At 40.7% G+C, this 25,150-nt stretch overlaps 1 protein-coding gene across 2 annotated transcripts in view; it reads right to left on the bottom strand.

Moving 5' to 3' along the window:
- Positions 1-25,150, bottom strand: part of LOC108007800 (zinc finger protein 853) — a 69,458-nt gene that overhangs the window by 29,947 nt on the left and 14,361 nt on the right. Inside the window, exon 2 of one of the 2 annotated variants that reach the window (XM_036818713.3) lies at positions 19,163-19,244. The exons of the other annotated variant lie outside the window; for it this stretch is intronic. The gene's annotated coding sequence lies outside the window, so the exon portion shown is untranslated. The remainder of the gene's footprint in view (positions 1-19,162; positions 19,245-25,150) is intronic. 2 annotated transcript variants of the gene reach the window in all.

Genomic DNA, 25,150 nt, shown 5'->3' on the forward strand with positions numbered 1-25,150 from the left:
CACACCTTAAACGAGCCACCGAATGCCACCGATAGATAGCCACTGTAAGCCATTGGGCAATGTCCCGCGTTCCACAACTACCGAACGAAACTATGGATTTACCAAACTTCCAACTTCCAGCTTACCAACTTCAAAAAGCTATAGGCGGCATTTAAACATTTTCGATTTGTTTTAAATAAAAGCAATGACAAGCCGCAAAAGTTTTAACAACAATCAATGCAGCACATAATCACAAAGGCGCAGCACAGTCTGATCGATATTGGTTTTTGGCTTAGGAGGTGTCGGTATTGGTATTGGCTTGGCATTAAAATCGGTAAATAATTCACGCCATTAAGCGTGCGACGATCTGTAAGATACAATACGATATCATACCATTCGATACGATCCATTACCCCGTATCGAAATCGGAATATTAATCTGAATCTTGTTTGCATCTTGGGCTGAAGCTGAATTGACGTTTATAATTTTTACATTTCGACTGGCTTATTTATGGTGCAATTTCGTTTTGATAATTTGCTGCCTTAAATGTGTCCACACTCGATCTGGCTACGTCATTCCAATAACCAAATGTAAATTATATATATCCCCATATTTATGCGTGGAAATAAACTAGAGGCTATTTACATATGTTTATTTAGATTGGCAGCCCATAAAGATAGCCAACAAACTAATTTCCCTGCACAGCAGGTGTTTGTCTTTGTATTGTTATCAAATCAACATTTTCAACGTTGGAAAATATATATTTTATGTGGTATTGTAAAGAAAATGTTTATGGAAATGCTTGGAGCGATATCTGCCCTTCGGAAGGTTACACCAACGTAAATCTGGCAAGTGCAAAGGGATTAATCATTGTGACATTAATGGGCATGCTAAGTTTTCCCTCTCCGATTGGTTTCCCAAATAACTCAGATAAAGTCGTTAGGGCTCGTTAATTGAATTAGCTATCTGAGCATGCATATTCATGCTCAATCAAAACGAACACCGGACTAGTTTTGGATGGCCATTAGCAATGCCTAAAAGCGGAAAAATATAATTTCTTGTTTTAGTTTAAAGGCATCTCTAGGAATGAGATTCAAATTTGGCCTGCAAGCGGCCATAAAATCTGAAAAACAACAACCAGAATGCCCGAATTTAAAATCAATTAAGACAAATTTATGCTGACATGAGACAAATCTGAAGCAGCAACAGATTTTGCGTAGGCGATCATTAAACGAAACGGACTACAGAGTATGGGGAAATGGGTCTCTGATGCTGTAACCTAACCGTTTTTGGTTGCCCATTTTTTTAGGGTCCAAAACAAATCATTAGGTGATGTAGGTTTTTGGCTGCCCGTCTTTGCTCGATACTGATGCCAGATTTATGCGACATTAGCACGCGATATAGAACAGCTCCCAAAGGCGATTATATATTGGATTGTGATGAGGCCACCTACGGTGCGATGAATAACAATTAGTGGCATAAATCAATGACAATCCTCCATCGAGGGGTTGAGTGTATGTTTGTGTGTGTGCCACGGGAAGGCAAACAGGCGCATAAATAACGCAGATACATCGGTAATACAACTCGGGTATCCACATAGCCAGATAGCTCTCGGCTCTTCTCGGCCAGAAGACTCTCTTCCACTTGCCAGCTTGTCTCGTCTCGGGGGCTCTAATTGCTCCGCGTCAATGTTTATCCAACTGTGGGTGTTCCACACGCACTCGCTCGTTGACCGCTATACGATTTATACGATACTTCTCCCTGGCCGCCAATGTTTGCTTATTCTAATGAACCCACACGATACCTCTGAAGTAGTATAGTGTGCAGAGGAAAAAAACCAAGTCTAAATATTCATTTCAATTTTTGCATTTTAAGCCGCATTAGTTTTATGTAAAATCATATAATTATAATGGAGATTTTTTTCGTTACGGACTTCCAAGAAGATCGGTGTACGTCAATTGATAAAGAATCCCATTTTTTATAAAATTTTAATCGTTTATCTCAAAAGATTTTTAAGAAAGCCTAACAGAGAATTCGAAACAAGATCAATATTTATTATAAAATTAATAAGCTACACAACCGGTTTCAAAGTGTTTTAGACACCCATATATACTTAAAATATGTTGATCAATTTAAACTTAATAAATTATTAATGTTAGGTTGTTCAAGCAACTTATACCTTTATTAATATTTATACCTTTTTAGGTATTTTTCATCTTTATGGGCCTTTATAAAGCGGCGAATAAACGGTGTTAAAGGGCTTTTAATATTTGGTTATGGTTATATTTAAATTTGTTTAATATCCAAATGTTGTCTACATGTAACTAAGCAAATTGATCGTTTTAATACGATTGGTTTCTGAGCAAGTTGTGGATTTACTCCATTACAGAGGAAAATTGCGGATTCCCGAATGATGTCATGTTGATCATGTAACTCAATTTCAATTTACATGATCGATGCTCGCATGCCAACGGGTAGCTGTGAGAAAAATTGATTGAATTAAAAGATACACTCATTCGGAGGGAAGTGGTGCACGGATGCGGTGGTTCAGAGTGGTTCAGAGCTTTGCAGAGTGGTGCAGATTGGTGGGGCAGGTGCCGCGGGGCCAAATGTGTAACTGTGCAGGCGTTCGATTTTAATCGCTTCATTTAAAATGCCGCTCGATACGCATCAGTTGGCTCCTTGGCAGCAGCAACATTTACTGCAGTAGCCACTGCATTGCGTGCCACTTGCTGCGATCTCGTTTTGACCAAAAACCGACTGAAAAACCGCCGAGCGCTTGTGGCCAAAATCGAAACACAAATGGCCGCCGTTTGGCAGCAACTGCCACTGCCGCAGATTGGCTGACCATTTTCATGCTGGGGGAAAATCAAACGAAATTTTTAATTAAATTGTTTGCCGCACTTGGCCATTCGGCCGATGGCGAATAAAAAATCTTTTCAATTTTAATTAAATGGCCTGCGAGCTGCCAGCATTTGGTTATCGCTGACATAGGCATCGTATATGCATCGAATCCCATCCGATGAACCGCTTTTCAGCCCACTTCCTTGCCCCGTGGAACACGTGTGCCGTAAATCAAACCGCCTAATGATGCATTTAGCGCATGAAATATGCCAATGCAGCCACGCCGGGTCACTAACTGCGGCTAATTTACGGGCACATAGATACTCAACACGGCACACACATACACACACACCCGCAGCTCATGGCCTATCAAAGTCAAGGTGGATATTAAGTGCAGCGGAATATCTGTGCACATGTGCTTTGCAACATCTTAACATCCACAGATCTACAGACATGCCCATCCAGCACTCCCCTCGCTTGTATTTACATGCGCATTTAGTAATTCTCACAGTCTGCCACACTCACACCGCCTTGCGAATCAGAAATCAACACCCATACAGCCGCACATATCATACTAATGATGCGAAATGACTTTAACGGCTCTTTTCTTATGCAGGTGCGATCAGGTGTGGGGTATATGCAACTGCATAAAAAGATCTTCGGGCGGAATTGAGTGGAAAGAGGAAGTAGCTACTACAAAGTGTTGGAATGAATTTCAGACTCATTAAGAAGTATTCGAGCACTTCTTTTGTAATCAAGAAGGGCTTAAAAAGTGTACTTTGTAAAAATTTTAAATTTCTTAAACCACGCAAAAGAGTATTGAGTTTTCTTCTCACATTAACTGAGGATAGCTTTTTAAAATGTTACACATTTTAGACCACATAAAATATTTATAAACGTGTGAGATTTCCAATTCAATAACATTATTCTATAACATTATTCATTATTCAACCACTATCCAGCTTATAACATTTTTAAAATGTTAAATTTAAGCAGGTAATTAAGTTTTTAAATATATCATTCCCTCAAAATCTCAACTATTATTTTAACAATTGTCAGAAATAAACGTATAAAAAGGGAGCAAAGTTTTAGTTAAAATCTCTATTAGATTGCATTCTTCAATGTCGATCACATCTTAGTATTGAGTACTGATAATAATTTCATAGTATTTATTTTTTAATCCCATTTATTATTTAATATGAGGTCTGTTTGTAGGTATACTTTTAATTCAATATAATAGTATTGACTTTTCTTAAGATACATTTACTTGGGAAACTTAGGATACGTGTTCCGAAATTAGCTTTTTAAAAACTAAACTAGGATTACAGGGTACCCCTTCGCTAAGTCTTTTCTTAATACTTTGCTAACACTATATTTACTACCAACTACAACAAGGCCGGCAAATACAGGCAATGGCCTGATCACCGAGTTGGTGTTGGTATCAATGGTCTGGGGCTCTTGGCAACTTAGTTATAGTGGCAGAAGGGGGCGGGATGATCAATGGCCAACTGGTTCTTTGCTCTCTCCCGCAATTGCAGACGGCAAATGCAGACATCGACGCTTTTTTCTATGAAATAAAGGTCAAATGAGCCAACAAGACTGTCGACGGCAACAAAAACAGCAACAAGTGATTTTTTCTTAATTCTTTTTCCACAGAGCCCCACTTGCAATGTCTGGCCGTAAAAATAAAGATTTATTGTATAAAGATTCTCAAGTGTTTTTACCCCTTTTGTATGGCTGCTGCTTTGGCCTGACATTTGTTCAACTTATTTGGTATTTTTGACTGTTCATGGCAAAAACGATTTCGTCGCCTTAATTACGTGTGTAAAATGTTTCTGTTTAATTAAGCCGTTTCTAAAGAATTGTAATTGGCGGTGGCAAAGGTGAAATGGGTGCACCAATATTGCCACTCATTATAAGACTTTAAAAATGCGAAAACACACCCAATAGAAAGCTGACCCAAGACAATTTCCGTCGTGCAGAGCACATTCCATTGCCTTGGCCATTTCTCGATTTCATTCACAAAAGTGCCAGGGAATCTTAATTCGAATCGTTTAGCAACGGAAGCATCGGCTTTGCCGTCGAAATATTTTCTGCTCCACTTAAACATTTGCAACAACAGAGGGGGATCAGCACAAAAAAGGAGAAATACGAAAAAAATTAATCAAAACAAACAATGAAGAAATGGTCAAAAGCAAATAAAAAGTGCCGGTCCAGAAATTGGGTCCAAGATTTATGCCCCGAGGGCGATTTTCGGCTATTTGAATGATTCAAAAGAGGAGCAGCAGCAGCACATTTCGCCATGTAATCTTGGGGTGGCCCAGAAAGTAGAACGAACCATTGAACCCGCATAAGGCCCGAAAGCCAAAGAAACCGAACCAAATATTCATAGAGCTATGAAAAGGCCAATTAATATGAAACTCGTTTCAATGGAATGCCGGGGTCTCATTATTATTTTTTATTTGTGTTTTACTTCTTTATTTTTTTTTGGTTTTCTTCCTCGGCTCAATGTATTTGCACTTGAGCACATTACTCATACGCCCGGTTAGCCGGGTTAAGCTTTTCTGCTGCCCTCGCTGGCGGTTTGGTTTTTATTTGGTCAGGTAGAAGCCACCGTAGCCGCAAATGCCACACGTTACGCATACGCCAGGTAGGCCCGACCCGGCTCAATTCGCCTTACATTTTGTCGTGGCTCGTGATTGATATGCGCTCGCACAATATGATCGATCTCTTTTCTTCATCATCAATTACAGTTTGGCTCAGCTTTTGGCCCGCGCCGATACCCATTGTCCGCCGGCTCTTGGCCGTTGTTGGTTTTATAATCACTTTTTTTCGTTTTTGTTTTTGTTTTCTGCCTTGGTAATAATAGCTGGTGTTGTCTTGGCCGTTTTCCTCTTGGCCCGGCATTTTGTGGGTTAACTGCATATTAGACGCTGCTTGGCGGGCCACACACAGTCATGTGATTAGCCGCTGCTCCTGGTAGTGAGTCATTAGCAGTTTCGTTCGGGCTGCCCAAGAAAATTCTGCAAATTACCGTTGGCCAGGCCAGCAGAGCAAAAAAAATCATGCCATCGCTCTTGCCTTTTTATGCAAATGGTGTGGAAATTTTTTTTTGGTGCCCCAAAATAGTTGATCCCCGAAACTATCGGGCCCGCCTCTCGAAACATTCGCTTCGATTTTGTCAAAGCTGTCAGGGAAATTTGCATAAATGATAACTTTATCGAACTGAGCCAATGAGTTGGATAGTCTGGCAAAGGGGGCGTGGCCAGTGAGCCGCTGAGTGACTGGCCTACGTGCGTGTCACCTGCGTGTCTGTCGCCATCCCGCTCTGTCCTCTGGGCCTGTAAAATTAACATGTCACTCCACTCCGCAGAGGTGGAGACTTGGCTTGAGTTGGCTAAAATGCCTCGATTGGCATGCCATCCAAGTGGGTTTCCAGCCGGCAGAGGCGTGGCAAAGATGTGATGCAATTCGGCGGATTGAAAGGTACTTTAAAGGCATGCTATTGAAGTATGAGTGCTTGTTTTTCAGACTAAGGCAATTTTATTTTGCTTAAATAGCTTACCATTATTTTAAAAATATTTTTTTATTTCATTTTAAAGCATCTTCCATTTTTGTTAATAGAAAATTGCCCTCTCTGCTTGACCTTTTAATATTATGCCACAGTTATGGAAATATGACACTTACCCTTATGTCGACTAACCTTACTAAATTAAAAAAAAATAAAAGAAAACAAAAATAAAATTTAAAAACTTTATCAATTAATAGTCTAAGCCAAAGCACAGAAAATATCAAATATGTTTTTGATGACACGACCTTTTAAAAAGCAATCACTTAGTTACTAGAATTTCGGGTAAGTGTCATAAGGCCTTTAATAAATATAGTTTTAAGTATGAGCCAAATTTTAAGGCCAGAGAAATAAAACTAAATGCAGAAATAAAAAATAAACTAAGCTTCTTATTTTACGCTTAAGAACCACTTGTATTCACCGGTAGACCAAACTCATTAGCTTATGAAAAACATAATTTAATTAATTTCCAACCATCCCAGTTTAAGGCTTATCAGCTTGGAAGCATGGTTATTATATAATACAATTATTCTTAGTACAAGTCACCGGCTGGCAATCGTGGGTCCGATCTACAAGTGAACCCAGCCTTTTCCTGTCGTTTGTCATCCTCCCCCCGCTCGATATTGTTTCGAATCAAGGCAATGTTCGTGGCCTAAACAAGCGCTTAAACAACGACGGCAATGGCTAAAACAGCCCGTGGACGCTGGACTGTGGACTACATGAAGTGCCAAATTTATATAACCATTAGATACGGCGGTGGCTAAGCCGCTAAACCTCCGTGGCTATAGAGCTATACAGCTCTATGGTATCAAGAGCCTATACTACTACTATACCATAGTATACCCTAACCCCATTTGCATGCGCCGCCTTCGTCGACGACTGACATCGCAACATTTTGTTGCAGCGGCTACCAATTCCGCAGTCTGCCTGCCGTCCGTCCACTTAGTCGCAGCTCGTTTGGGCCACGTCTTTGGCTCGGGCTCAATTTTGTGGCAGCCACTAGTTGCTAGTTGCTGGTTGCTGGCTGCTAGTTGCCAATGCTGCAGGTTGCAGGTTGTTCTTGTTGCCCGTTGTCGGTTGGTTGTTGGTTGTCGGCTGTTGGCCGATGGTTGTTGGTTGTCATGTACGAAAATTGTAGCGCGCATTGCTGCAGGAAATAGTTCAAACATATCAATTTTATTTTTATTTATGCTAATAAACCGTTAGGCCGCCCGAGTGAATTATTGCCCATATACATAAACTTTAAAAAACAAAAAAAAAAATTCGAAAAAATATAAATAAAAAAGAACCCACGACCCGGCGGCACATGTCGAATCTCTGTTGTGGGCACCTCGATCTCTCGGGTGAAATCTGTGCATGCACTTTGATTAATCAAATCAAATTAACGCCGCATTCCCACACAAATCAATGCAATTTGCGGTGCAGCCTGCCAAAGAGCCAATTGACATCGGGGATTCGACTATGGAGTGTGGAGTATGGAGTATGGAGTATGGTTTTTGGAGTATGGTCTTTGGCTCTGGCGAAAGTGTTGAGAGCACAACACCCACCCAAAATGGCAGCCGTGCCCATTTCGACGCCTTGTGGGCGTGTGGGCGGGTGGTGCCGGTGGTGCTGGTGGTTTTTGGTGATTATTGGTGGTTTTTTGCCGGTGATGGGCGAGGCCTCTATGCAAAACAAGTGCGATCAAAAACAAATATTCCATCTACTCCAGCTGTCAGATATACGAACACACTTGCCTTCTGAGAGGCTTAAATTATTTTCGGTTTTATTGAAAGTGATATGTTATTATTTTTTAATATGCATTAACATACCTTTTATCTTGCTTCTTAACTTAAAGCTTCTGTGATCAGATCTTAATAAAACTTTTAAGCCTAACATTTCTTAGAAAATAGTCTCCTGCTAGACCTTCATATTAGGTATGATATATAACATCATAAAATATTCCTTATGATTAAAGTAAAACTAAAATCAGTTCATAAGATTTTTTCCCTTTTTGGACTATTACTAAAAATTAAAAAAAAGATGGAAATATAAATTAACTTGGATATCTTAAGATGGTATATTATCCTTGATCCGTCTTGAACTTTTAACCTTGTAAAGTTTTGAACGAAAATGTGTATATCTTATTAACTTTTTAGGGACATCTATCTCCACCCAGTAGCATAACTTCCTCACCTAGAGTATGACAAATCGGATCGTGTTGGGTTTTAGCTGGCATTTTGGGTTTTTCAGCTGCAAACTCTTAAGGTGATTTGACAAACGATAGACAGTCCAGGTCTACGGCAAAAAATAAATAAAAAGCTCACTAAAATGTGGACACCAGAGTGCCCGGGCCATGTTGTCTGTGCCATTTTTGGGCAACCCCCGACGTCATTATTTGCCGGCCTGCGAGTACACATAATTAAAATTGACTCAAGTGTCGCCGCTGTCGTCACACCCAGTTGGAAATGTTCTGGCTCAGATGGATGGGAATGGTGGCCAAAAGGGGAGTGAAGCGGCGCTGGCTGCATAAATTTCAATTGGCAATTGACAGCGGTTTGTTGTTGCCACAAATCTCTGTCAGCTGCATAGTAAAATGAATGTTTATTGTTCGGTAAGTGCCGCAGCCCCGCTGGTAGGCCAAAAAAAAAATAGTCACATTTAATGCATGGGCCGCAATTTATAGGAGCCATTTTCGGCCATTTGATTGAAAGACCCGCAATGGGCGTTCACCCATTGCCAAAGTGCTCCGTGTGTTTTTTGTTGAGATTTCGCGTATTTTCGCCTATTAATTTACAACTTTTGAAGCCATCGCCTTAGCAGTCAGTAGCGGACAACAACTGGGCAAACAATTTGCCATGGCCAAAAATGGCAAGCAGCTGAAAAATTTCGCATTTCGCATTTAGCTTTTTTTTTGTGTATCTTTTGCATAATTTCCTTATGTTGTTTGGAATGGCGCATGCCATGGACAAAAACTACAGAAAAACAAAACAAACTCCTCTGGCAAAAAGTGAAACTTTCATAATTACTTGAGAATTTCTGGCAAGCAGTATCTCGCATGGCCACTAACTCTCTTTTCAGCTTATTTGCTGCTTTCTGGCCAATTAGCAGAGCCCCCGGGCCGGTGGCTAACGGTAGCCCCAAGCTTTGGCTTCAACTTCAGTCCCGACTTTAGCTTCAACTTCAACTTCGGATACGAATCCGAATCCAGCTCCTGGCCAGCTGCCGGTGGTCCCCCCGAGTGTTTGCCGTACGCATTAACGCCGTTTAGGCCCAAAAGACAAACGGCAAACAGCACCGGGCAGAAAACAACAAGCGGGCAAACAAAGCGACAAACTGGCCAAGAAGCCAGGGGACAGCTGTCCACAGCTGGTGACCAGCTATTAGCCAGGGGCTATCTCGTGGATCGCCTCTTGTTGACTCTCTGGTCAAAGATCTATTGCCTGCACACATAAGACACAAAAAATGTCGTCAAATGTGTGTTATTCTTAAATTGTGTTGTTCGACTGGGGATCCTACGGTATTTTTATTCAACTTGTTTACTTTACAAAACTTTAAGAAAAATATGGTAAAATTAATTAAATAAAAATGTGAAAAAACTCATTCTCTGAAATAGTTTGAAATTGCGAACTAAGATTGATGACGACTCCTAAGTGCTTCAGAAATCTATTTTTCTAACCTAACATAGTTCCAGAGAAATGTATAATTTCAATCTACATTTGTATTTCTATTATTATTGTTATTTAAATACTTTTTTTGCCATTTCAAAATTAAACAAAATGTCCCGATAAAATGTATCTATATCTATTTCTTTGCTATTTTTTCAGGAGTAATGTTTGCCTAGCGACAACAGGGTATCTGAGCTTCGACTTGACCCGCTTCAATGCTGTTTGCCCAATGCCAATGTGGCATTTAAAACTAATACGAGCGAGACAACAGCGCCCGTGTTGGCTGCCACCAAATTGGTATTGAAAACAGTCAACAGACTGCTTGGCGGCAGTCGCTGCTGGCTGTTGACTGTTAGCTGTTAGCAACTTGGCTCAGACTCGGGAGCCAGGCTCAAAGTCAAAGTTAGTTGTTTGCGCTGGGCAAACAATCGGCTTGAATGAGCGACTCGGAAGCGACTTGAGGAACATTCTTGAATGTGTCAGGGGCGCAACTAAACAGCAAATGGGCTGCCACGGCGACTGGCAGGCATTTATTTATGCAGACTGCACTCCTCCTCCTCCTCCTCCTCCTTTTAAATGCAATTGCCAACACGACACTCGAGCTCATCGCTCAGCCCACATGTGGTCCAGTTTAACAACAAAAAAAAAAAACGTTTTGGCTTTCCCAACTGTTTATCTGCATGAGCGCGTTACCATTTTGCTTAAAGAAATCAACTCCCCTTTCCATTAAAAGAGCACACAAACACCTGTCCGCAAATGAAAAACACTGACTTATTTATGCGAATTTTCCTAGGCCATATTTTCGTTTTGCAAATTAATTTCTGCGCCTTTGCCTTCATTAGTTGGCGCGCTGGTGAAAATCGCTGGGAAAATCTGCCGTATCAGCAATCCTCGCATCATGATCTCCTTGTCAGATGACGACTCGTTTTCGTTTTCGCTTTTGGTTTAAGTTTTGCACACTCCGCGGAGTTTGCCAAATGTGACGTCTAATGAAGCATGAGGCTCTGAGCCAGTTGTCGTCGAGTTGGGGCTCTGAGATCTGAGAGTGGAGAGTCGGCAACCGGTTGGGGGATTTGAAAATCTGGTAGTCATAAGGCGATGCAGCCTTGATAGCCGGCCAGCGGATACAAATGTGAGATAACTGGCCGCAGATCCGATGACAGCGAGAGAAAACACAGGTAGCCACTGGGAGGCGAACGCAATGGCACCGATGACAGCCAAATGCCCGAGAATCGCCATGAAGATCCATGGGATCCATTTGGAATCAGCTAAAAGAAAATATATTTCTTTCGCATAGACTGAGCAAAAAAGGTTGGAGCTAAGTGTTGGGATAAAAGTCGTAAGATAAGATTGGTAAGTTCTAAAATAAAGAACGACTTTTATATTTAGCTAAGGAAAAAACTATCAAAAGACAGAATTATATGATGAATTTCCAAAATATTTTAAAAGATTATATATTTCGATCTAGATAAATATTCAATAAGTTTTAATTTAAGTTATATTTTGGCTATTCATGGTAAGATTTTCTTTTTTAAGGCCATATGACACAGATGACTGCATTTTTTTAAAAAGTAATGTATCTTAACATTTGAATGGTTTGGTTTTTTATACAAATTTATGTAAACCAATTTGTTAGGATGTTTCTTCTCTAACTTGCCATCACTTTCTGAAATAAGCCCCATCAAACCCAATAAAGCCAGTGTCATAAGGCTATAATTTTTTGTGCGTGAAAAACTGGAAAATTATATAGATGCTCAATGTGCATTGCCTATCCTCCGTTCTCGAATGTGGATTCAATTTGGGTTTTCTCACTCTTGCAAATCGCCAGTCGTCTGCAATTGCCAGTGAGCATATAATTCTCATTCGCAATTGCTAACAAGCAATTATACGTACTTAATAGCTGAATCCTAACGATTTCCTCCATTACCGGGAATCGCATTCGGGCAACCTGCCTTAATTTACAGCATGCAAAATGAAATGGAAGTAGAAACCGAAACAGAACCACTGCACCACCGCCAGGAGAACCACCATCAAACACAACCACCGAGGCCTGGTCGCCTGCTGTGCACAGGCAATTTATTGTGTGTTTGTTTTGGGCTCACATATGAGTACGAGAACGAGTATCTCACAGATACAACACAACGGTGGTGCCTAACTGCAAATGTGAGAAAAACACAATTAGCTTTTGGCGGCGGTGCAGCGGGGACCACCTGCTGATGCCCAGCTCGCCACGAAATCCGAAAATAAGAAAAGCCCCCGACTTTCCACGCAGACTAAACTCTGACTGAAGTGAAAAAAAAATGAGGAAAACTAAAAGGGAGAGAGACAGATACACGGGAAAACTAATTGCACATAGATGTTGACCGCTGTATGGTTTATTTAAATTCTCCACAACAAAAGCGGCCCGGCAAGTTTAAGGTCAGCTTATCTCGTGTGTGATATGCAAGTGCTGCCCGAGACCATGGGACCTGGTCTCTATAAGCATGGGGGTTCCATAAAAGCAGCATGCAGATGTATAAAATATATATACACACAGAGACCGGCCAACAATAGCCATAAAGCAAAACCACCGCACACAAACGGCAAATTGAAACTAATCGAGTTTCGGCCAAAAGGCAGCTGCCATAAACATGAAAAATAAAATAAAAAACAAGACAGAATCTAAACAACGTTTGCAGAGCTCGCCGATTGTAATAAAAATCACTTTGAATATGGCATAGGTGTGGTCCTAATTACCGATATTAAAGCGGATCTATTTCATCTGGTCGGGGACTGGGTTTCGATTCGACTCGATTTGATTTGCCACGCGCGGACGGGGAAATCAATATGATTGAGCCGTGGGCTTAGCAATTGCAGATGCCTAAATTTCCGCTAATGGCATCAAATATCGGTAATTTCACCACTGCACTGCGAAAGGAGCGCCCTGGCCAGAGGTCTTACCAGTTTTGTGCTGGGTAACCAGATAACCAAGCCCTTGTTTTAATTAAAATGGGTGCACATTAAACCCAATACACTTAAGCGGGACTTAAAAAAAATTAAAACCAAAAAAAAGAAGCTGTGCGAAGCAGGAAGTTGTGGCCATCAAAGCAGTTGGCTTAGTTAGCGCTTGCCCACTTTCGTTATATCAATTTCACTGGGCCAAAAGCACGGCCATAGACCACAACTGTTTTGGGCCATCAGTGTCAGGCTGTCAGTCAGTCAGCAAAACTGGGCAAACCATTCGGCCAGTCAGTCAATCTGACTGTCAAAACGCACGCCCATTCACGAGGCCACGAGCTTTAGCATTAAAGGCTCAATTATGGCACACTTAATGAACTCATCACTTGGACAGCGCATCAAACAATAACTGCAGACTGTCAAAACAGTCCAAATCAAATTGGAGCACCAGCGAGATTTTTTTGTTTTTTGTGGGGGCGTGGGCGGTGCTTGAGCTCGTCACCGTCCCGAAGCACTGGCATTAAAGAAAGCAATTATCAATTACAATGAGCACTAGCATCTGGCAGACATAACTGAACCACAAGCCATTAGCTAAGGCGACACTAATCCAGATCCATCCATTGAAACCGCTTTCGAATGGCCATTTGGGGACTTTATCGTTGATATTTCTAAGAAAAATTGTTAATTGACCAAAGGTATTTCATCTTGCCATTATAATACTGATCTGGTTTCTGCACATTGTATTCAACTACTGATTTAGTTTAAGCGGATATCGAAAATTCAATAAATTGTTGTATAATGCACGGCTTTAAGTACAGTATCTCCTAAAAGCGAATCTCTTTATAAAAAGATGATAGTTGTACTCACAGCAAAGCATATTTGTTTAAGTAAAGTATTTTTTTGACCTATGAATGTAGTATGATTATTATCCATACGTCACAGACAACTAACCAAATAATTACTCGTTTATGAAATATAAGACTTTTAATTGAAGAATCGCAGCATAAAGGAATAACTTTTCCGGAACTTCCAGGGATTTTGAGTGAAATACAAAACCCAAGTTTGAATAAAATTTTCTACATATGTAAACCCGGTTCCCAGTTCAATCCAGTCCAGTCTCACCTTGATCTTGGAGTCCGAATGGAATCAGCGCGTTGCACTGGCACACCCATGTATTCCTGATCGACAGCTATATGCATGGCATTATCCACTGGCCGTGTTATCTGGTGCACAGTGCACATATGGATTTTACCGTTTTAGGCATTCAGTCTAATTGATTGTTTGCAGTTGCTGGCCGCCACCTACTGACCTTCACATTGAGCGGTGGCAGTATCCGCAAGTCGATCGATCCAATCCGGACAAACGTCTCGGCGTCTAGCTCGTGCGCTATAGCTTTGGCTATATAACGCTTGGATCGTATGGGGATACGAAAAAAAAAACAAAACATTGAAAAACAAGAGATCCGATACGACCACACAATGGGCGCGTTAGATCGCTAATCGATTTGCTGCTCATTCGATTTTATTACGTATTCAAATTGGTGCAATTACCACTTGGAACCCGTACGGCATAAAGTGGGTGTGGCAACCCCAACATCGTTTTTTCTTTTCTGCTAAATTGTCTTGTGATAATTATAAATGCTGCTTCAATTTATACACGACCAGGGTGTTTTTTCATCCACTGCACTATGGGCAAAAAGTTAATCTTCTCGTGAGATTATATTCTTTGCATTCTCATTGTCATTGGAATACTTTATTTTTTAAAATATACGAAATATTTTATCAATCTAAGATGAACTTATAGGTTAGTTGTTCAACTAAGTTTATTTTATATTGACTTTTAATCAAGGGCACCTTAACTTATATTTTATAAATTGGCATTAGGTTCATATATTCGTTTTAACTTTAATTCAATATTTTATTAATCCTAAATAATTTGTAATTTAATTTTAAGGCAAGGAGAAACAAATGCTAATTTTTCTTAATGCTTTAAAAATATACTAATGTTAATAATAACCTTTTTAAGAATTCCAAAGCCAACTGTTCGAATTTATGATTTTCCTTCGGTACTTATAGGACTTTTGGCCAATAGTGTCCTGGAACTAAATTCTTAAGTATAATTTTTTTCCTCATACTTATAAGACTTTTTGCCCATAGTGCCCTGGAACTGCTGTTATGTGCAATGGAAATTTCTCCCGGGCTTGAATTACGTGCCGGATTTGGAGTGCGACAGCAACCTGCAGCGGATCGCTGTCGAGGGTAACTCGAGACCTTCTTTCACAACGATTTTCATTCAGTTATTCGTGGCCCAGTGCAGCAGCAGCAGCAACAGCAAAGGCAGAGACAGCGACAGAGCCCCTGGTATGCAGATATTTGCAACCGTGGTATACCATCAACCATCGGATCGGCATGGAATACTATGGAGCGACCGCAGTGGGCAAACACTTGCTGCCTGGTTGGCTACCGGGTCCAAAAAGAGACCCAGTCCGCTGAGGACTGAAGACCACGTCTTGTTGCCAATCACTCAATCAAAACGTCACTTGGCGTGGCAGTTTTGCGTGGCGTTTGTTGGAAAATTGAAATAGAAACGTCAGAATTTCTGCTCTAATTATAAGGCGGTATGTTTTACGTACTAGCCAAGTTTCTTGACTCCTCGGTTTGTCTGTCTGTCTGTCTGTTTGTATGACTGTCTGTCCGTTGGCTGGCTTTTTTCTTCAATGAATATTTTTCTGTGTTTTGTTTTACAGTCTGCGCTTTGGCTTCCATCCGTATCTGTATCTGTATCTATATATCTTAATATCTTTATATCTATAGCTTTGCATCCGTATCTGTGTCTCTGTTGCAAGAGAGATTATGCTTTGATGCACTCACGTTAAGCTCACTTTACAGTTACAATTATTGTTTAATATCGTGTGGCCGGCTAAGCCGAAGACCCTAGAGACTTTGTGGCCGGCATTCGCATTCGCATTCGCATTCGCAACACTTGCCGCGATTTGTGGCAACTCGATTCGCTGACTCGACTCGGTTTTCGTTTGCAATTATTATGCATTAATTGCGGGTGGGACAACCTGGCTCAGATGTCTCCCAGTTCAGCCAGAAAAAAATGAGGAAAAAACCGCTGCACTGCACCCACTGGACAGCCAAGTTGCCCAATCGCACAGCACGCAAAATGCTGAGACCCAAACTGCAATCGTTTCTCGTATTTTTTCGGTGTTTTTCCCTGTCCGATACACAAAACGCAAATTGTTTTAGATTGCCCAAAGCGGCGAATTATTTGCCGTATGTTGCCACGTTTTGTGTCGTTGCTGATTATATAAATCGGTTCAGTTCCCCGGCCTCTCCTTCCCATAATCTCAGCTCTAATGCACGACACGTCGGTGGCAGCCGCTGGTCAATTGTCTGCCGCGCATTTGCTGGGCACGTGATTGTTGTCAGGTGGAAGCTGCGATATCCCCCATCCTGTTTTTCAGCCCCTCGGATTGTTAGCGGGCCATTTAACATGTGAACATGCGCTTTTCGGCAGATTTGGCTACTTACAACCGAAAGTCTAGATTGTGTTTTGGAGCACTCAAAAAATTCGAACATGAAAATGTGTTAAAACTATGTCCCTCGCTTAAAAGCAAAATTTTAATACAGAAATTAAGAAAATTCCATCACAAACTCAAAGAGGTATCCCACGTCTGAATCGGATTATAGTATCTTAAGTAATGGAATATAGAAGTTCGGTTTTGGGCACACAGTCTGACAGCCATTGGAAATACGGAAGTCTCGGACATGAGAATGGTCCAAAATCTTGACCCTGCCTTAAAAGAAAAATGTAAATGTACACATTTAGAGAATTATGCCACAAACTCATAGAGGTATCCCACGTCTAAATCGCATTCAAAAAGCTCAAGTTATGGAATCTAGAAGTTCAGTTTTGGGTCCCCAGTCTGAAAGCCATTGGTAATACGAAAATCTCGGACATGAAAATGGACTAAAATTTTGACCCTCACTTAAAAGAAAAGTTTAAATGTAGAAATTTAGAGAATTAAGCCACAAACTCATAAAGGTATCCCACGTCTAAATCGGACTTAAATAGCTCAAGTTATGGAATCTAGAAGTTCATTTTTGGGTCCCGAGTCTGAAAGCCATCGGTATTACGAAAGTCACGGACATGAAAATGGGTTAAAATTTAGACCGTCTCCTAAGAGATAAACTTCAATTTAGAAATTGAGGGAATTAAACCACAAACTCATAGAGGTATCCCACGTCTAAATCGGAATCAAATAGCTCAAGTTATGGAATCTAGAAGTTCAGTTTTGGGTTCTCAGTCTGAAAGCCATTGGTAATACGAAAATCTCGGACATGAAAATGGACTAAAATTTTGACCCTCACTTAAAAGAAAAGTTTAAATGTAGAAGTTTAGAGAATTAAGCTACAAACTCATAGAGGTATCCCACGTCTAAATCGGGTGCCAATTACTCAAGTTATGGAATCTAGAAGTTGAGATTTGGGTTCCCAGACTGAAAGCCATTGGAAATACAGAAATCTCGGACATGAAAATGGGTTAAAATTTGGGCCCTCCCTTAAACTAAAAATTTAAATGTAGAAATTTAGAGAATTAAGCCACAAACTTATAGAGGTATCCCACGTCTAAATCGGACTTCATTAGCTCAAGTTATGGAATCTAGAAGTTAAATTTTCGGTCTCCAGTCTGAAAGCCATGGCTAATACGAAAACCTCGGACACGAAAATGGGTTAAAATTTTGGCACTTGCTTATAAGATAAACTTTTATTTAAAAATCGAGAGAATTAAACCACAAACTCATAGATGTATCCCACGTTTCAATCGGATTCTTATAGCTCAAGTTATGAAATCCAGAAGTTCAGTTTTGGGATCCCATGGTATAATCCATTGAAAATACGATAACAACAAATATAAAAATGTGTTGAAACATTGACCCTCGTTTAAAAAGTAAGTCAAATTTAAAAATATAATATTTATTAGTATATTATCCAAAGAACTTGTCCCTTGCCTTTAAAAAAAAGTATATTACATGAAAGATTATAACAGAACATGTAAAAACCAAATACCTGAGGCAACAATTCTGTTCGTTATGCTTAAAGTTGTAAACCAAAAAAAAAGAAGTAAAATTTCCTTTTATTCTGCAGCCAAAGCTGATTAAACATGCATCAACTGGCGGCCAGACACAAATCAGCGTTTTGCGCCGCTAAATTCGCTGTTGCACTTGCAGCAGCAACATTGCTGCCGGCCGTTGTTGTTGCAGGTTGCTGCTGCAGGTTGCCGCTGGTTAAATCAAAAAAATTTTGCGCGCTTTGCAAGCGTGTCAAAAAATTGGTCATTGTTTGTAATTATGAAAATTGCTTAATTGTTGCCTAACCCCAGTGGCAGCAGCAGCAGCAACAGCAGCAACAATTGCAGTTGCTAATGCGGCAGACAAAAAAAGTTTGGACAGACATTTTTAGCCATTGCTGCTGTTATTTTTTTATAACTTATTTTTTTGCTGCTGGCATCTGCCTAAGTGGCAAGGCTTAATTGTTAATCGCCGCTGTTATAATTCCAGCGCCTGGTGCTAAATTTTATTACTAAATTATTAATTGCATTAATATTTGGCTGCAATCTGTTTTTTGGATCTATATGTGTTTAATTTTCTGTCTCGCTTGGTGGCAAAGTGCTGCGCCCAGTTTATTATTGTGATTATTATTATTTTATTTTTTCGGGCACCGTTTATGGCCGCTTGACTAAGCAAATTTATACAGTTGGGCACCTACACACATATGAGGCATGTGTTTATAGCCCAGTTAGTTGTTGTTTTTACGGCCCAGCCAGACCAACAATCGAGGCGAAAAATGAAGAAAAAATCGGTTTTTAATTATTATTATTGTTATTGTTATTGCGGCCCAGCTACTGGTAGCTATTTCCGAGGAATGGCCCGTTCGTAATGAGCAATTCCAACTGAAATTCTTTAAGAGTTGCGAGTTGCGACTTGGCTGGCCTGCTGCCTTTGTTTTGGCCCGCAATTAAACGTTACTCATACGACCCTGTGGCCGCCCGCAAATTAAGCCAAATTAAGGCGGCTTATTAAGCTAGCTGGTTCAGTGTGGCAAAACAGGTAATTAAAAGCGCCCCGTTCGCAGTTTGTCATATGATTTATAATAAGTTTTGCATAGATTTATTGACTTACTTTGGCTCTGGCTGCCCCAGCGGAGCAGGAAGAATGTGTTAGCGCAGGAAATGCCAGTGGTTTGCGATCTCTGTGTGTGCAACTGCAAATAGTTTCAAGCGAAGCGACATTAAAGCGTTATAATTAATACAAATCAGCACACTTAACATATAAGTACATATAAGTACACCCCGTTGCCAGAGACAAAAAGCAGCACCAGTTTAGTCTAGCGTTTGGCACGCCCGGCACGCAGATCAATTTTAATTAGACATAAACGACGATCCACATTTTCTGAAAACGGCCGGGGGAAATGGTGGAAAAAAGGGGGGGAAAAGCGATTGCGGCCGAAAGTGTTTAGTTGGCAATTACATAAAATAAGGAGCAGCTTCCAGCTTCCAGCCAACGGTCTGCCATGTAGCGTTACTCCGTTTTCCCTCTTTATGCAACGTTCGAATTAACATGTTCCACAGGCGAAGCCAACGCACAAGTCGCTGTCATCACATGGATACAAGTTGAGTGTATATATACTATTATACTGGAGCTCTGGCTCTGCAAAGCCAACTCACAGATACAAAGATACACCTTGCCTTGCTCTGATTTCATCGGGCGACAAGAGCAAGTGCTGCCTTGCAACAGGTGCCCGGCGACGCCCATTGCGTGTGTTGTGGCGGCTAGAAAATGGCCAAGTCCCCCAGATAAGCAATAGAGGATAGTGAATAGAGGATGGAGGCTGGATGGCCAAAAGAAGCTGGCCAGTGCGTGAGCAGGCCCAAAGCAGGGGCGTGCTGCAGAGGGGGGCTCGTGGGAACGTTCACTAGATAGCCACTATTGCATCACAAGGTAAATATATCATAGGTACCATCTGATAGCTAAGGTTATTCATTATTCAACAAAGTAACTTAAGTACGAACACAATACTTTTAAAGCAATAAGTAGTATTACAATAGTTAAATATTTGATAGTTCAGGATGTTTCAATCACATATTCAACAAACAATACCCCTATATCAACTGATAAATTCCACAGTTTCTCTTGTTTCCCATGAAATTACTTGGGCATCCCCGAATTTTATGATGACTATGTAATTATAAGTGGGATATATTGAACATAAAAATACCGTGGCTATAAAATCTTTACCATTTTCCTATTAAAATCAAATTGCTTTTAATATCTACTATTTTTTGTGAATATGATGAGAGATACCATGGTAATATGAATTTAATACCTTAAGCATTTTCCCCTTAATTTTGGCATTTAGAGTTTTTAAGAGGAAAAAAAAACAAACATTTTTAATACATATTTAAGTGAGGTGGGAAAGCATTGATGCGAGTGTTTCTCAAAATATCCTACTTAAGATTTTTAAAGGCACTTAAAATTGATGTGGTATTGCCCCTGGGGTTTCACCCACGCCTTTATGCCAACCATGGCAATACTTAAGATCCCCCTGGGCCACACCCCTGACTTAACCAACCGCTTCTGGTGGCGCCAAAAAGAAGCGTCAACGACAACGATGCCGGCGCTAAATGGCTTTTGCCATATAAATGTCTTCATTGCGTATGAGTGATGAGGCAGCCATGGCCACGGCCACGTCTCCGCCAAAACCCCCTCGAAAATCCCATGAAACTCTGCCACACGCAGCTTGCGAGACGCCTGTTGACGCATTTGGGTGTTGATTTTTAATTTATGCGCTTTTAATGTGCGAGAAAACATGCATTTAAAGTGAATTTATTATGAATAAAAGTGCGGCATTAATTACGCTGCCCGGGAGGGAGAGAGGGGTCTCTTCCGATCAGAATGCTTGGGAATATTGCCCAACATGATCTGTATCCAACCGACATCCTGCCTTTTCGAAGGGAGTGGGGCAAGTTGGCTGACTTGGCTGACTGACGTTGCAACACTTTGGCACGCATGCGCGGCATTTTAATGCGCAAAGTGCGCTGCCAACAACGAAACACGCAGCACGCCCACTTTTTGTGAATACCTGTGAATACCTGCGAATATCTGCGCACAAGTGCACTCACACTCACAATCACACTCACACTCACTCATACTCGACTTTGCGACTGGGTCTCTCGAAGATTTATTATTGTATAATGCGCCGTACGCAGTTTTATTTATTGCTCTGCACGCCAAAAACTTTAAAATCAATTGAAAAGCTATAAAAACGTTCGTTTATTTTTTATTGTTGTCGTTACTTGTGGATTTTGTTAAGTATTTCAACATTTCTTGCAGCCTGCTCTGCTCCAAATTGCCAAAATGGTTGAGCGTTTATTTCTGTGTTTTTTCTGTGTTTTTACATTTTCCTTATGGGTTTCCCAATGGGTGGGGTCCCTGTCTTTGAAATGCGATCAACTAAGTTGCTTGGGACCAAAATTGGTGACTTAAAATAGGGAGAAATCTTAAAGGGTTTAGTGAATGAATGTGAATAGTAAAAACATTTCATTCATGACTACTGTTCATTCACGATTTCTCTGCGAGCCTACTGAAATCGCCAGATCATAATAATCGTATGCAGATCTTTCGAATACAAGCCGAGAACAAGTCCCAACTAATGCCTAAGCCCCTGACAATACCTAAGTCGATTCACGAGCTTTGAAGCCCTTTGTGGACCGTCTTTGCACTGCATTAACAAGATGCCAACTCTAAGATTCCTTTATACGAGAAACGGAAATGAACAAGCCCAGATCGTTTTTTATATTTTGGCAACTTCTTTGAGGGGCTTACGTTTTACGAGCACTTATTGATATTTTGGCTTATAGAAGAGGGTCTAAAGCTGGAGCCTAATGTAAAGTGTCAACACTTTTTCAAAGCTAACAGCCATTAGCCGGGCCTAAACGATGGGCCATAAAACGCTGACCGCCGGATCGTAAACCACCCAAAAGGTGGCACAAAGTGTAAAGTCATAATTGTATAGGATGGTACCAGTCGTCGGGGCAGCTGATGTATGGCTCAGCATAAAAACCATTCACTTTTTTTGTGGCCAGTCTTTTTATTTTATTTGGGAGGGCCGAACACGGGCACTCAGTGACCATAAATAGTTAAAAATAAATGTGATTAACGCATCTCTTAACAACGCATCAAAAGCAATGCAAATCAGTACTGTTTTTATTTTTATTTTTACTAAGACCTATTGTTATTGTGATTATTATTGTGCTTTTTGCGCTTGTTAAGTGGCCTGCTGCTGGCCCATAAATTGTGGCCAACTGTCAGGTGTATGACGAATAACTTGTCCATCGGCTGATTGATTTGCATGCGCCGTTGATAGACACAAGCCATCGATATCCACATCTCAGCATCGACTTCAAGTGGCTTAATTTATGCAAATGCGCCACTCACACACTCAGTCAGTCGCGAGTCTGCATTTAGCCCCGATTCCAGCATCACAATGGAACATATATATGTACCATACATCCCAGCAAGATATCGGGGCAATTAGGCCCCACTATATACGCCCTCTGACATCCACTGCGACATGTTGGGCGTGCTCGGTTTTTTGTGGCATTTGACGTGGCTTATTTGCATAAACGACACCTCCAAAATGTTGGGGCAGAACTGAACAATCCACGCATGAATGAAATGAAAGCCGCCCCTTGGGTTAAATTGTGTGTGGGGTCTCCTTTGAGCCGGCTGATTTATGCCTGGGAGCCTAAGATTTGCTCTGCTTTGCATATGGGAAATTTATGAAGCTGGGAAATCCCAGGCTGGACCAATCTCAAAGCCCAGACGCATAATTCAATTAAGGAGAATATACAGATGACTATGGGAACCAGGAAAAGTGTATCATTATAATAAAGAGAGGAAATGGGAGTTATAAATATACCATCCATCTAAGAACAGTAAATCAAATGTCTTGTATAAATGGAAATGAAAGAATATTTTAAAATTTTAAATTACCAGTTTAAATTATTTTAAAGATCAATTTAGTTAACCCACTCAGCACTATTACAAAATGTTTCTTGCTTTTATTGTTCACTTTAAGTTATGTAAAAAGGTTAATAGGATTTTTGTTTTAAGCGAATGCACATATTTTTTAAGCCCCTCTTAATCATAAAATATTTTTTAATGTCTATTGCCAAAACTGCAAGCCTAATAGAAACCGATTTCAGTATTAATGGACTTTATTAAGCGCTCCTTTTCAGCTACAGGTATAAATATTCAAATTTATTTTTACCAAACCCAATATTTACTCTAGAAACCATTAATAATTTTTCTGCTATTTCTTTGTTTATGCATTGCGGAAGCCGTATATTTCGATCCAAGGACATGGCTCGCACGGCGAATTAACGGTTAATAAAGCAATCAGCAATTGGCCTGCAAATCAAATTGGCAGCAGCAGTGCTAAAATCCAGCAAAATGCGCTAAATTAACTAATTTTTGTTTAGGCAATGGCAGCAGCGGCAGCAAAGTCAGTAAAAACCCAGGCTCCAGCCGAGAGTGGGAAAATAAATTTGTTGCGCTAACAATGGCAAGACCTATAGAAAAAAGCACTACCAAGTTGGCCTGCAATGACTGCAGATTGTGGTACTGAGCGGCGCTTTTGGCCGGGTTTTGTGGGCGCAGCCGGGTATTCAGTTTTTAGTTTTCTGTTTTTTTTTGTTTAGCTTAAAAGCCCGGCTGACCGTGTATGCCATAACTATTTATGAACAGTTAGTTAACTTAAATGCTAGGTGGCAATTAAATGGGCGTGGCTGCCGCTGGAGGAGCACAGAAAGAGACGCGAACGAGAAATCATAACCTTGCCCAGCGTCGAGAATCAATAAGTGCCTCGTAGGGGGGGAAACGTACTCGGTAGCCATATAATTAGCATTTGTTTCTTGGCAGAGCCAGGGACTCGCCCTGGTCCACACCCCAAAAAAATAGGAGAATTAAACCAAAAAAAAAAATAAAAATAAAACACAAGACAATAACAGCCCGGTCAATTTGTGGTTTCTTTGTTTCCTGACTGCCTCCCAAATGGCCATGCTAGTTGGCCGCTAATTTGGCCAGCATTTAAGCCGGCCAGTCTTTAATTAACAAAGGCCACACTCTAATTGATAAATTAAACAGGGAATTCAATTAAATGAGGAACACCCTCCGCCAACACCCGCGACCATCCAAAAGGTGCCAAGTTGTTAACATAAACATTGAACTTCGCCGCGGAGCGGCTGCTGCCAAAATGCTGAATGAATCCATTAATTTGCACCAGCGCCCCCAAAAATACGGGCCGCAATTGAAGTGCAAAGTTGAACCGCAGATCTAGCACTCAGAAAAATAGCTCACAGAAAAAAAGGGTTATTATTAGGAATAAATATGATGTATATGTACAGGAAAAGCATCTAGTTTTTCAAGGAATAAGTGTTCATATCAGAGGAAATATGTTAAATCTGGATAATAATTCCTTCTATGTATATTTCTCATTCAACAAAACTAAAACATAAATATAACCCATATTAATAAGAATATTTTCTTGGTAAAAATCAAATTTTTATATACAGTTTGAATTTTTTATGAGTGCACATGTGGGCAGTAGTTCGGTCGAGTACTTGGAAAAGCCAGTCGGGGCCCATGGGTTGGACCTGGTCCTGGCTGCTATCTTGATCGCATTTTTTACGGCACATAAATATATGCCAAAACACTACAATGAAAATATTGTGCTATACCGAAATGTGGCCACAACAACAGCAATCGAGTCTGGGCAACGACGAGAAAACTGTGGCAAAAATATGAAAACGTTTTCAATGAAAATTAATGGGCAAACGCTGCAAAATTTTGGGGTGCGCACTGCGCATGCTCAAAAATGTTAAAATCGTGACCAGAGCTCTAGCTTTGGACCCAGTACCCAGTACCCACTACCCAGCATTCCTCTACTCCCCCCTTGGACTACTTGGAATACCCCAAAGATTGCTCTCCACCAAACTGGACGACGGCATTGTCTTTGGGGGACCGTGTGGCGTGTGATTTGGCAAATACTTAGACCCTATATGGAGCGGCAGCGGTGGAAACTATTTCCTGCGTTGCGAAAAGCCGCCT

This window comes from Drosophila suzukii, chromosome 3 (assembly GCF_043229965.1).
Source record: "Drosophila suzukii chromosome 3, CBGP_Dsuzu_IsoJpt1.0, whole genome shotgun sequence".
NCBI lineage: Eukaryota > Metazoa > Arthropoda > Insecta > Diptera > Drosophilidae > Drosophila > Drosophila suzukii.